Raw genomic sequence first — 12935 nt, 5'->3', positions numbered from 1 at the left:
GAACTTGTAGAGGGGAGTGAGTACATAGTATTTCGAATAGAAATCCATTCCCTGTCACGCTGTTAGAAAACATATTTGCTTGGTAGATATGCGACAGGACACTCATGGCTGGAACTGCTTACATTGGATCGACTGATGTCATTTGAAGTCTATCGTACCGCTCTGGCCAGGTTCGAGAGTCAGTCACGGGTCTGTGAAGGTTAGAGCAACATGGTTGATGACACATTTGCCGAATACACCGACATGCTCTTTCTGTACGGCAAATCTCACAGTATGAAGAGTTGCTCGTCGTCATAATCAAAATCGTTATCCACAACGTACGATTCCACGGCACACCCTATTCGCCACAATTACGTACGGGTTCGAGAAAGCGGTACTTTAACTGTCAGCAGGTGTGACTGTGGTGCTCCAGGAAAACGCTGCACAACCAAATGGGAAGAGCGTTTGTCAACACCGATCAAGTTTCCTTTTTTGTTTCTTTGGCTACAAGTAAGTGCAACTGTAAAACAAAGCAAGTGATGTACTGGATATCGCTTAATAAATGACTAGCAACAGTACCCGCGATAGCAGCATGTTGCCAAATGTTTGTAGTACGGAAAGGATACGTTTCCGGACAGTGGTCTTTTTCAGAATATTACACAACTGGCCATTAAAACTGCTACACCAAAAAGAAATGCAGATGATAAACGGGTATTCATTGGACAAATATATTATACTAGAACCGACATGTGATTACATTTTCACGCAATTTGGGTGCATAGATCCTAAGAAATCAGTACCCAGAACAACCACCTCTGGCCGTAATAACGCCCATGATACGCCTGGGCATTGAGTCAAACAGAGCTTGGATGGCGTGTACAGGTACAGCTGTCCATGCAGCTTCAACACGATACCCCAGTACATCAAGAGTAGTGATTGGCGTATTGTGATGATCAAGTTGCTAGGCCACGATTGACCAGAAGTTTTTCAATTGGTGAAAGATCTGGAGAATGTGCTGGCTAGGGCAGCAGTCGAACATTTTCTGTATCCAGAAAGGCCCGTACAGGAACTGCAACATACGTCGTGCATTATCCTGCTGAAATTGTAGGGTTTCGCCGGGATTGAATGAAGGGTACAGCCACGGGTCGTAACACTTCTGAAATGTAACATCCACAGTTCCACGGGCCGCCAATGCGAACAAGAGGTGACCGAAACGAGTAACCAAGGGCACCCTATACCATCACGCCGGGTGCTACGCCAGTATAGCGATGACGAAAACACGCTTGCAATGTGCGTTCACCGCGATGTCACCAAACACGGATGCGACCTTCATGACGCTGTAAACAGAACCTGTACTCATCCGAAATAGTGACGTTTTGCCATTCGTGCACCCTGGTTCGTCGTTGAGTACACCATCGCAGGCGCTCCTGTCTGCGATGCAGCGTCAAGGGTATCCGCAACCATGGTCTCCGAGCTGATAGTCCATGCTGCTGCCGTTGAACTGTTCGTGCAGATGGTTGTTGTCTTGCAAACGTCCCCATCTGTTGACTCAGGGGTAGAGACGTGGCTGCACGATCCGTTACAGCCATGCGGATAAGATGGCTGTCATCTCGACTGCTAGTGATACGAGGCTGTTAAGATCCAGCATGGCGTTCCGTATTACCCTCAGGAACCCACCGATTCCATATTCTTCTAACAGTTCTTAGGACTCGAGCAACGCGAGGAGCAATGTCGCAATACGATAAACCGCAATCGAATTAGGCTACAATCCGACCTTTATCAAAGTCGGAAACGTGATGGTACGCATTTCTCCTACTTACACGAGGCATCACAACAACGTTTCACCAGGCAACTCCGGTCAACTGCTGTTTGTGTATGAGAAATCGGTTGGGAACTTGCGTCATGTTAGCACGTTGTAGGTGTCGCCACCGTCGCCAACTTTGTGTGAATGCTATGAAAAGCTAATCACTTGCATATAACAGCGTCTCCTTCCTGTCGGTTAATTTCGCGTCTGTAGCACGTCATCTTAGTGGTGCACAATTTTAATGGTCGGTAGTGTATACTCACTCCCCTATATAACGCATAGAAGTTTAAACGTAAATTTCCGTACACCCTGTAGATAAGAGCATCATCTGCCAGAAGTGAGAGATGACTGTTAATATTGTCCTCAAGGTCATTAATATACTTTTGTCTCCTCTCTACCAAAAAATCCTCGCTCAAGTCGCAAATATTGCTTGTTACCCCATACGTTCGTACTCTCGATAACGAATATCATGGAAGACGAAGAAAAATACTCGTTAGTGACTCAGTAGCTGTGATGATGATGGTAACCATTCCATGAATACTGTGAAAGAGTGGCCCTAGGGGAGGAATGGTTAGTCGTTGAATGACGTAACCGAGATGGCGTCTTTGCAAGGACACACAAAGTCATCTCTAAATGACAGTATATCGATACATACAACAAGAAGCACATAAGAAGTGATAGCACTCAGAAGGTGTTGAAGACATGCATCTACGGGGTAATCGAGAAGTCTGGTAACATTTGCAAAGCACATATTTATCTAATAATGTAGGTATAGAGGTCCGTCACACATGCCAGATATGACGTGGGCTTCTACTAATCGAAAAAACGTGTGCAAAAAGTGGCCAACAGATGGCTCTGCACAGCGTTATGCCGCTTTTCATACTGCCAGTTTTACAAAAAAAATGGTTTAAATGGCTTTGAACAGTATGGGAATTAACATCTAAGGTCATCAGTCCCCTAGAACTTAGAATTACTTAAACCTAACTAACCTAAGGACATCACACTCATCCATGTCCGAGGCAGGATTCGAAACTGCGTGCGGCTGATACCGGCGGAGGTTCGAGTGCTCCCTCGGGCATGGGTGTGTGTGTGTGTTTGTCTTTAGGATAATTTAGGTTAAGTAGTGTGTAAGCTTAGGGACTGATCGCCTTAGTAGTTAAGTCCCATAAGATTTCACACACATTTGAACATTCTTTCGAACCTGCGACCGTAGCGGTCCCACAGTTCGAGACTGAAGCGCCTAGAATCGCTCGCCCACACCGACCGGCGCGCCAGTGTTACAGGTGCGAGGTACGTCGATACGGTACAGAATCGCATCATCCCTACTCTCGCTGGTAAACACTTTCTGGAAACTACGATTTTTATGTAGGGTGGCACTCCACCCCATATGGTAACAAGTGTGAAAGATCCCTTGCGCTCATTGTTTGGTGAGGATCGCGTGCTGAGCCGCCATTTCCGTTATGCGTGGACTCAACCCGTGCGACTACTGGTTCTGTGCTTACCCCGAGCTGCAGGTCTACCGCCATCGTCTGACCTCTTTAGGCATGCCAAAAGGCAACATCATCTGGCGGAAATATCTCACCATCAATACTGATATACTATATGAAGCTGTTCAAAAAATTGTTCTTTGACTACAGGTGTTCTTGACGAATGGCGGCCGACATGCTGAGCAGTTGTTATGAAGGACATTTTGCTAAAACTCAGTTATTATGCTAATTATTGCTTTCACTACATATGAAGTGCCGTCTGTTGGTTATTTCAAAAATGCGTGTCAATGTATACCTTTCTACCTACATTATTCAGTGAAGTACACTATAGGGCATTAAAATTGCTACACCACGAAGATGACGTGCTACAGACGCGAAATTTAACCGACAGGAAGAAGATACTGTTATATGCAACTCATTGTCTTTTCAGAGCATTCACACAAGGTTGGCGTCGGTGGCAACACCTACAACGTGCTGAAATGAGGAAAGTTTCCAACCGATTTCTCATACACAAACAGCAGTTGACCGGCACTGCCTGGTGAAAAGTTATTGTGATGCCTCGTGTAAGGAGGAGAAGTGCGTACCATCACGTTTCACGACTTTGATAAAGGACGGATTGTAGCCTATCGAGATTGCGGTTTATCGTATAGCGACATCGCTGCTCGCGTGGTCGAGACCCAATGACGGTTAGCAGAATATGGAATCGTTGGGTTCAGGAGGGTAATACGGAACGCCGTGCTGGACCCCAACGGTCTCGTATCACTAGCAGTCGAAATGACAGGCATCTTAACCGCATGGCTGTAACGGATCGTGCAGCCACGTCTCGATCCCTGAGTCAACAGTTGGGGACGTTTGTAAGACAACAACCATCTGCACGAACAGTTCGACGACTTTTGCAGCAGCATGGAGTATCAGCTCGGAGACCATGGAGAGCCTGCGACGGTGTACTCAACGACGAACCTGCGAGAATTGCAAAACGTAATTTTTTCTCATGAATCCAGGTTCTTTTACAGCATCATGACGGTCGCATCAGTGTTTGGCGACATCGCGGTGAACGCACATTGGAAGCGTGGATTCGTCGTAGCCATACGTATCACCCGGCGTGATGGTATGGGGTGGCATTGGTTACACGTCTCGTTCAACTCTTGTTCGCATTGACGGCACTTAGAACAGTGGACGTTACATTTCAGATGTAACTCCACCCTTCATTCGATCCCTGCGAAACCCTAAATTTCCGCAGGATAATGCAAGACCGCATATGGAAGGTCTTGTACGGGCCTTTCTGGATACAGAAAATGTTCGACTGCTGCCCTGGCCAGCACATTCTCCAGATCTCTCACCAACTGAAAACGACTGGTCAATGTTGGCCGAGCAGCTGGCTCGTCACAATACGCTAGTCACTACTCTTGGTGAACTGTGGTATCGTGTTGAAACTGCATGAGCAGCTGTACCTGTACACGCCATCCAAGCTCTGACTCGATGCCCAGGCGTATCAAGGCCGTTATTACGGCCAGAGGTGGTTGTTGTGGGTACTGATTTCTCAGGATCTATGCACCTAAAATGTGTGAAAATGTGATCGCATGTCAGTTATAGTATAATGTATTTGTCCAATGAATACCCGTGTATGATATGCATTTCCTCTTGGTGTAGCAATTTTAATGGCCAGTAGTGTACTAAATTATTAAATGTTAACGGACTTCTGGGTCAGCCTACAATTTTTCCATTTATTTCTCTTCTCAGATTAATGTGACGCTGCCCCGAGCGATATACGAATTGTATTGTATCGGTGTATCTTCAGGTAAGAAAAGCTGAAGCCGTGACGTCACGGACGATTCTCGCTCGGGGGACGGAGCGGAAGGCGCGCTTCTTACAAGTGCCACCGCCAAGCGTTCTCGGCGCGTCTGCCGAGTGCTGCGAGTACGATCGGCGCGTCTGCAGCGAGTGTGACGGGCGCTTCCGCCGCAGGAAGAGGGTGCCCGTCCGCCGTAACAGAAGGGTTGGAGGGCAGACGGAGGAAGGAAGGAAGGGCGGAGAGGGCGGAGGGCCACGCGTGTTCTGGGCCGGAGCGGCGGGGCCAGCCGGCCGGAAGCGCCCGTCGTGTTCTCCAGGGCTCGGCGCAGCCCGGCCACTCGAGTTCCGCCTCTCGACGGTAAATCGCAGGGCGCCGCGCGGCGGGCGGAATGCCGAGCAGCCGAGTGCTTTGCGTCAGCAGCAGCTTCTCCCGAGCATCACTGCGCGCTAGAAATAGCGGACGGACTGCCAGAACGCACTCGAGGCGAGGGTGAGTTACACGCCCGCCTGAAGCCAGACCGCTGGTACCGATTCCGATCATTGGTAGCGTGGCATCGCTACCATTTGCGCAGCTTTTTTTCTTTTTTTGCGGGCCGTCTGTCTTCTGACTGGTTTCTTACGGTCCTTCGCGACTACTTCTCCCGCGCCAACCTCTTCATCTCAGATCACCACTTGCACCCTCCGTCTTCCCCTACAATTTTATCATCTGCAGCTTCCTCTAGTATAATGGAAGTTCTTCTATGGCGTCTCAACACACATTATATTATCCTGTCCCTTTTTCTTGTCAGTTTTCCACACGCTCCTCTCCTCGTCGAATCAGCGGCGGAGCGATGCATGCAATTTTCAACGTAGCTGTATTGTATATTACTATCACTCAAATGCTTCAATTCTCTGGTTTTATGACACAACCCATGATGTATTTCCATAATACATCGACGGAAAAAATAGTAACACCAATAAAGAATTGTGCCACATAAACTTCAGTTGAAAGGCGTGGTTCTACGTATCATAGATGATGTCTACTCGAATTTCACGCCAGTAGCATAAGAGTGTCGCTACTAGCGACAACAGGGGTATGAAACTAAAGTTTGCTTTAAATATACGCTGTAACGGTCGCGAACGTAAATCACCTTTAAGGTTGGATGTGGTGAGTTGTTTTTAGTCAAGAATGCCTTTAAGGTCACAAAGACGCCATTATCAACGCCTCACGAGATCGTGTGATAGCCATACGAGAAGCTGGATGTTCTTCTATAACACTTCTGTAATTCGACTAAATATCTAGAAATTACACTTATGAGCAACTTAAACTGGAAAGAGCACGTAGATAATATTGTGGGGAAGGCGAAACAAAGACTGCGCTTTCTTGGCAGAACACTTAGCAACCGAGGGAGGTGGCCCAGTGGTTAGCACACTGGACTCGCATTCGGGAGGACGACGGTTCAATCCCGTCTCCAGCCATCCTGATTTAGGTTTTCCGTGATTTCCCTAAATCGTTTCAGGCAAATGCCGGGATGGTTCCTTTGAAAGGGCACGGCCGATTTCCTTCCCAATCCTTCCCTAACCCGAGCTTGCGCTCCGTCTCTAATGACCTCGTTGTCGACGGGACGATAAACACTAACCACCACCACCACCACACTTAGCAAATGTGACAGACCCATTAAAGTGACAGTCTACATTACACTTGTTCTTCCTCTGCTGGAATATTCTGCGCGCTATGGGATCCTTACCAGGTAGGATTGACGGAGGACATCGAAAAAGTGCAAAGAAGGCTGGTTCGTTTCCTGTTATAGCGTAACAGGGGTGAGAGCGTCACTGATATGATGCGCGAGTTGGGGTGGTCGTCACTGAAACAAAGGCGGTTTTATTTGCGGCGAGATCTATTTAAGAAATTTCGGTCACCAACTTCCTCTTCCGAATTCGAAAATATTTTGTTCACACACATGTACGTAGGGTGAAATGATCATCATAATAAAATAAGAGAAATCAGAGCTCGAACGGAAATATTTATGTGTTCCTTTTTCCCACTCGCCATTCGAGAGTGGAATGGTAGAGAAGAAGTATGAAAATGCTTCGATGAACCCTCTGCCAGGCACTGAAGTCTGAATTGCAGAGTAACCATGTAGGTGTAGATGTAGATGTAGCTGCAAAAAGACTTGGAAGGAATGTAGCCACTGTACCTGACTGTGGCAGCGGTGATCACGAGAAACTCGCAAGAAAACCAGGATCCGGACGGCCACGCGGCACTGCCGAAATGGAGGACCATCATGCTCGGCATAGCTCCGGCATATTGTACAGCAAACGTAGCTGGAATCTGAATAATAGTTGGCATCACAGTGACATGACGAGCTGTTATAGGTCGGTTACTTCGAGGGCAGCTCCTAGCCAGACGTTCTGTAGCGTGTACTCCCCAGATTCAAAACCACTGCCATTTGCGACTTCAGTGGCGTCATGCGAGAGCTCATTATAGGTAGGATGCAGGTCTTCTGTGTTTTCTTATGAAAGCGGATTCTGTCTCGGTGACAGTGATGGCCTTGTGTGTGCGTACTGGAAGACCTTCGGTACACACACCATCAGATTATCTGACTTGTCGCTCTAACGAAGTAGGCCAGTGTCAGCAATATGTCTCGTGGTCTTATCGTGGCGTGTTTATCTTCTGCCGTTAGGTCAGACGATAGAAATGCCACTTGCATGCTTAGAATAGCAGATTGACGATGACCAACTTTAAACAGAACTTGATTAATTTTCACACACATTTATTAAAATAATAACAATCATAAACCTTACTTAACTCGATTCTGGATGCTATTTACAATTGACAATCTGAAATTTCTTTGGTCTTGGTATGTTAATCTAGTTCTCACATATCTCTGATACTTGACAAAGTGTCTATACATTTATCTTCATGACTATGTACAGGAATATGTTAATCTTATTAGGGGCAGACTGAAACTTGACTATAGACTGGTACAGACTAATGCAGACTGACTAATCGGAGGTCTGTACACTCGTTATAATACTTCGCGCGTTCAGGTATCATTGCGCGGGTGTGATCCGCGAGGAGAAAAGGTTCTACGTTAGCAGCAATCTCATTGGTTGCGTAACATATTAATATGCGGATCGGCGGAAGCAGAATTTGGTCCGTCTCTAAGACAGCGCCATCTCGTAGAGCGGAGACGGACGAGCGCTGCGCCTGCGCTGTTGTGCATAGCGGGGCGCGCTCTAGTGGGAAAGTTGTGTACGCGCTGACTGCTCGGAACTATGTACACAACACTGGACCTTCACCTGGAGTTACGTTTTGGAGTCCAACCTCTGCAAAATTATACGTCAGCCTTGTGATTCGACTTGTTGTGTTGCCATTCACAAATAGCATCCCAGAGGGTGTTTCTGAATAGCATAAGGCTCGCACACATATCGCAGTTTTAATCCAACTTGCTCTTCAATCTGTCAACAAGTTGCCTTGGCTTTATCAATCACCAGATCAGTCTTCAATCGAGGGTATATGGACGTCATGCATGCTTGCATTCAACATTCTGGTTGTCACACCGGTTATTAATGCAGCATAATTACCCGTTTGAAATACGTTATCTTGCGTTTACATTAATCTGTGATCATGCATTGTTAATCACGTACCTAGACAAATTGTTTTTGGAATTCCATAAGTCTAACTTGATTATTTTTTGGTGTTACGTATTTTTCTTTTCTTCGTCAGTATATGTCGTGTCCTACAAGCACATCTTCAGACATTTCTCCTCACAATTATTTTGGCCAGTAATTCCTTGCTTACCTGCGCTAGCATTTTATATATTCATTTCTTCGTCGGCCATGCGTCATTTTGCCTTCAAGGTATGAGAATCCCTTCTTCTACTCCGTGGTCAGAAATTCTGATGTTAACAGTATTATTAATCTCACTGATAACCTCATTTCAACTAGTCCCCATAACAATTATCTTTCTTTAGTTTACCTTCATTCCGTATTCTGTATCCATCAAACCGTGTATTCCGTTCAACAAATTCTGTAATCCGTCTTCACTTTCACTGAGGACAGCAGTGCCATCGTCGAATCTTATGACTGATCTCCTTTCCCACTAAGCATTAATACCACTCTTGAACCTTTTTTCATTTCCGTCATACATAAATTGAATAATAGGGACCCGTCTTACACCCCTAATCGAATCAGTTCGCTATTGATCTTCTATTCTTGTTGTTCCAAAAAAAATGGTTCAAATGGCTCTGAGCACTATGGGACTCAACTGCTGTGGTCATAAGTCCCCTAGAACTTAGAACTACTTAAACCTAACTAACCTAAGGACAGCACACAACACCCAGCCATCACGAGGCAGAGAAAATCCCTGACCCCGCCGGGAATCGAACCCGGGAACCCGGGCGTGGGAAGCGAGAACGCTACCGCACGGCCACGAGATGCGGGCCCTTGTTGTTCCCTCTTCGGATTTCTATATATTGCGTATTACCCCATTTTTCCTACAGATTACTCGTATTTTCTGGAGAAATTGCCACATTTTGCGCCGTTTTACATTGTCAAACGCTTTTTCGATGTCGACAAACTCTACAGACGTGTCTTGAGTTTTCTGTCTTCCTTCTGCTGTCATGCACGACGTCAGAGTTGCCTCTCTGGTGCCCTTACATTTCCGAAGCTTTGGAATGCTTGTACGTGTTTGTTACCATTGTGTAGTACGAGACTGTTTTTTGTTCACCTGACTGGTCGCAGAGTGTTCTACTACCTCGTTTAAAAAGTCTCTCTTAGTCTCTTATTCCGAAATATACTATATCATTCTCCTGTTCTAATCAACAGTTCCCGCTCTCGTGGTACACAGTAAACCCTTTTTCACTATAACACACACTCCTACCTCCACCCCAAGAATCCTAGTTTTGAGCACGGAAACAGCTAGAGAAAGATTAACCGAACAGAGATGCTGCGAACACAAGCTAAAAGTTCGGAGGAGATAAGATACGAAACTACAAAAATTTTAGTGACAGTAAAAGTTGATGTAAAAGCACAGGAAGTGGCACGCAGCACACTTTTCTGCAAGAGATTTTAATGATTGTCTAGATTGCATATATTTTTGATGTTATAATAGGTTTCCTTTCTATCGAATACACCCCCATGTCAGAATATGTCGACTACAAGAATAAACCGTTACTTCCCATAAGCAACAAGCGAGCTACGCCGTAGAACGTCTAACAGTAGAGCGTAGTAGAACAACACAAATGCTGTTGTTCCTTAAGGAAGCATGCATATCAGCAGTAGAAAGAGGCTAAGCCGATTCTTGGTGCACAGTTCCAGTTGAAGGTTGTCCGTTTAACGGCTTCCAGGGCAATAAATATTTTAATTTCATTGTTTCATGTAACTGTTTGCTAAATTTAAAAATTTAAAATGCTGGCATAGTCTATTCATTAAGAAGTACAATCTTCTGTTGAAGATTTAACGGAGTAAGGCAACAGTCACAAACTGTGTACATGCCGTGGTGTGAGACGTGCAAATTACCGACAGTATATTTATCGAGTGTTTGAGAGTGGGAGTACATTGAGACTTCCAACAAGTCTGACGTATAATTTTAAATCCTTACAAAACTCGCTGACGGTCTCCACAAAATTATGAAAGGATAAAGTTTATCGCTTTCTACATTTTGTCTATTCACGCAAAAAAAAAAATAACTTCAGTAGTAGGTATGACCATTTATTTTGTTACTTCTTTACTGCTAAACTAATTCGGAACACATTTTTGAGACTGAATCCACATGTACCACAGAATGTACCTGCGTAGATCAGGGCGTATGACGTCATAAACATTGATAGCATTGAGAGGTTTCCCTTAAAACGGACCGCGAATTATCCAAACGACAATCATCCAGCGTTTCAAAATGATAGAACATAGCGATTGCGAATAAACTTCAAATATAATTCAAAGCTTATGTAAAGTTTCTCTTTTACATGCAGAACGTCAAATATTTAACACATTAGTTCATTTGCAAAATAATCATCAGACTTCTGAACTTCTCTTGTATGTGGGATTCTCTAAGAAATCGATGTTGGGGAGGGGGGGGGGGGGGGGCTACCGGTTGATTACAGAATTTGATAGGTTACTCTTGTAGTGGACATATTCAGATGTAAAGACGATTGAAACAAATCAAATCACTTCCCAACATTTGAAATTTGTTATACGACCACCGACAGCAGATTTTCTTCAATAAATGAATTTCTGCACACATTATTGAAAACGCTACAAATAGCATGTCTGTACACATGAAGTGGCTAGCGTAGCCGACTGATGTCACCTAAAATTGGACTGTAAAAAATGAAAAAAATATACTGATTTTAAATAAAGATAGTGAAAACTCCATTAATTAAAGCCGGATTAGAAGCTCCTCTGTGAATAATTACCCCGTCAGTAATTAGCTAAGACTGGGATCGTGTAGCTACACAATGCTGGCGCCTCTTTAAGCAGCGGTGTAACTCTGTTTCGCTGCTGATTCCAGCTTCTAATTGCGCGTTTCAGGCGCGCGGCTCAAGCGCAGACTCTGGCTTGGCTCACCGGCTGCAGAAAGAGGACACAGGCGCCCTGTGCGTAGCCAGCCGGGCCCATTGTAATGGAAATCAGCCGGCGCTGGCTGTGAACACGATCGCGCCGCGCCGTCCCGGCTTTTCCGCGCACCCTGCCTCCGACGCAAATTCCCTCTACGCTTTCCAGGATCCGCTGTGACGGGAAAATTTTCCAGTGTTGGAGGGGGGTGGGGGTGGGGGGCGAGGGTGGCTTTTTATAATGGTGTCTTTCTAGGCTCGACGAATATACTGCTATGGTACGTTGCCTTACATGACATTACGGAACGTTTAAACGTAAGGTAAGCAATATTAAATCATTATTATTGCTCCTGAATTTCCTAGAGTTAATATAAATACAATTTCCAATTAAGGGTGCAATTGTAAGTAGGTAATCACAAGGTAAGGCTGTAGGAATGCGTTACCCTCAAGGTTTATGGTCGACTATAATGCAGATGATCAACCGATACATGCTCACAGCCTTCTTTTTTGGCAATATGTATTCCTTTTAATTGGCAGAAGTAAGCGCTGTAGATATACTTTGAAAGAAATAGCCGGACTTTAATATTAACTGCCGGCCGGAGTGGCTGTCCGGTTCTAGGCGCTACAGTCTGGAGCCGAGCGACCGCTACGGTCGCAGGTTCGAATCCTGCCTTGGGCATGGATGTGCTTGATGTTCTTAGGTTAGTTAGGTTTAAGTAGTTCTAAGTTCTAGGGGACTGATGACCTCATAAGCTATGTCCCATAGTGCTCAGAGCCATTTGAACCTTTTTTTTTATATTAACTAGTTTCAAAGTGTGAGTGTTTACATGCTTTGAATGACATCGTAATGAAATACTGAAACGCACAAGACGCGTAAACCTTAACTAACACGTCAGTCTCGCATTTCTCAAAAATGGTTCAAATGGCTCTGAGCACTATGGGACTTAACATCTGAGGTCATCAGTCCCCTAGAACTTAGAACTACTTAATCATAACTAACCTAAGGACATCACACACATCCATGCCCGATGCAGGATTCGAACCTGCGATCGTAGCGGTCGCGCGGTTCTAGACTGAAGCGCCTAGAACCACTCGGTCACACCGACCGGCCTCTGATTCCTGAGTGCGAGGAAGAAACCGTCGAGGAAAAAAAAAAGAAGAGCTGTCATTCACTTCTAACTTGAAGCCGATATCCGCCGTGTTAACTAGCCAGAAACATTAGGTTCACCGCTTTCATATCTATATAGTTCCCCGCGATGGTATTCCACGTGATGTCACTATGAAGTATCCGTGCGCAGTTTTGACAATGCTGGTGCTTTGATTATGTGGAGGCAGAGT

This window comes from Schistocerca serialis, chromosome 6 (genome assembly GCF_023864345.2).
Source record: "Schistocerca serialis cubense isolate TAMUIC-IGC-003099 chromosome 6, iqSchSeri2.2, whole genome shotgun sequence".
NCBI classification, from domain to species: domain Eukaryota; kingdom Metazoa; phylum Arthropoda; class Insecta; order Orthoptera; family Acrididae; genus Schistocerca; species Schistocerca serialis.
Note: the sequence above shows the minus strand (reverse complement) of the source record.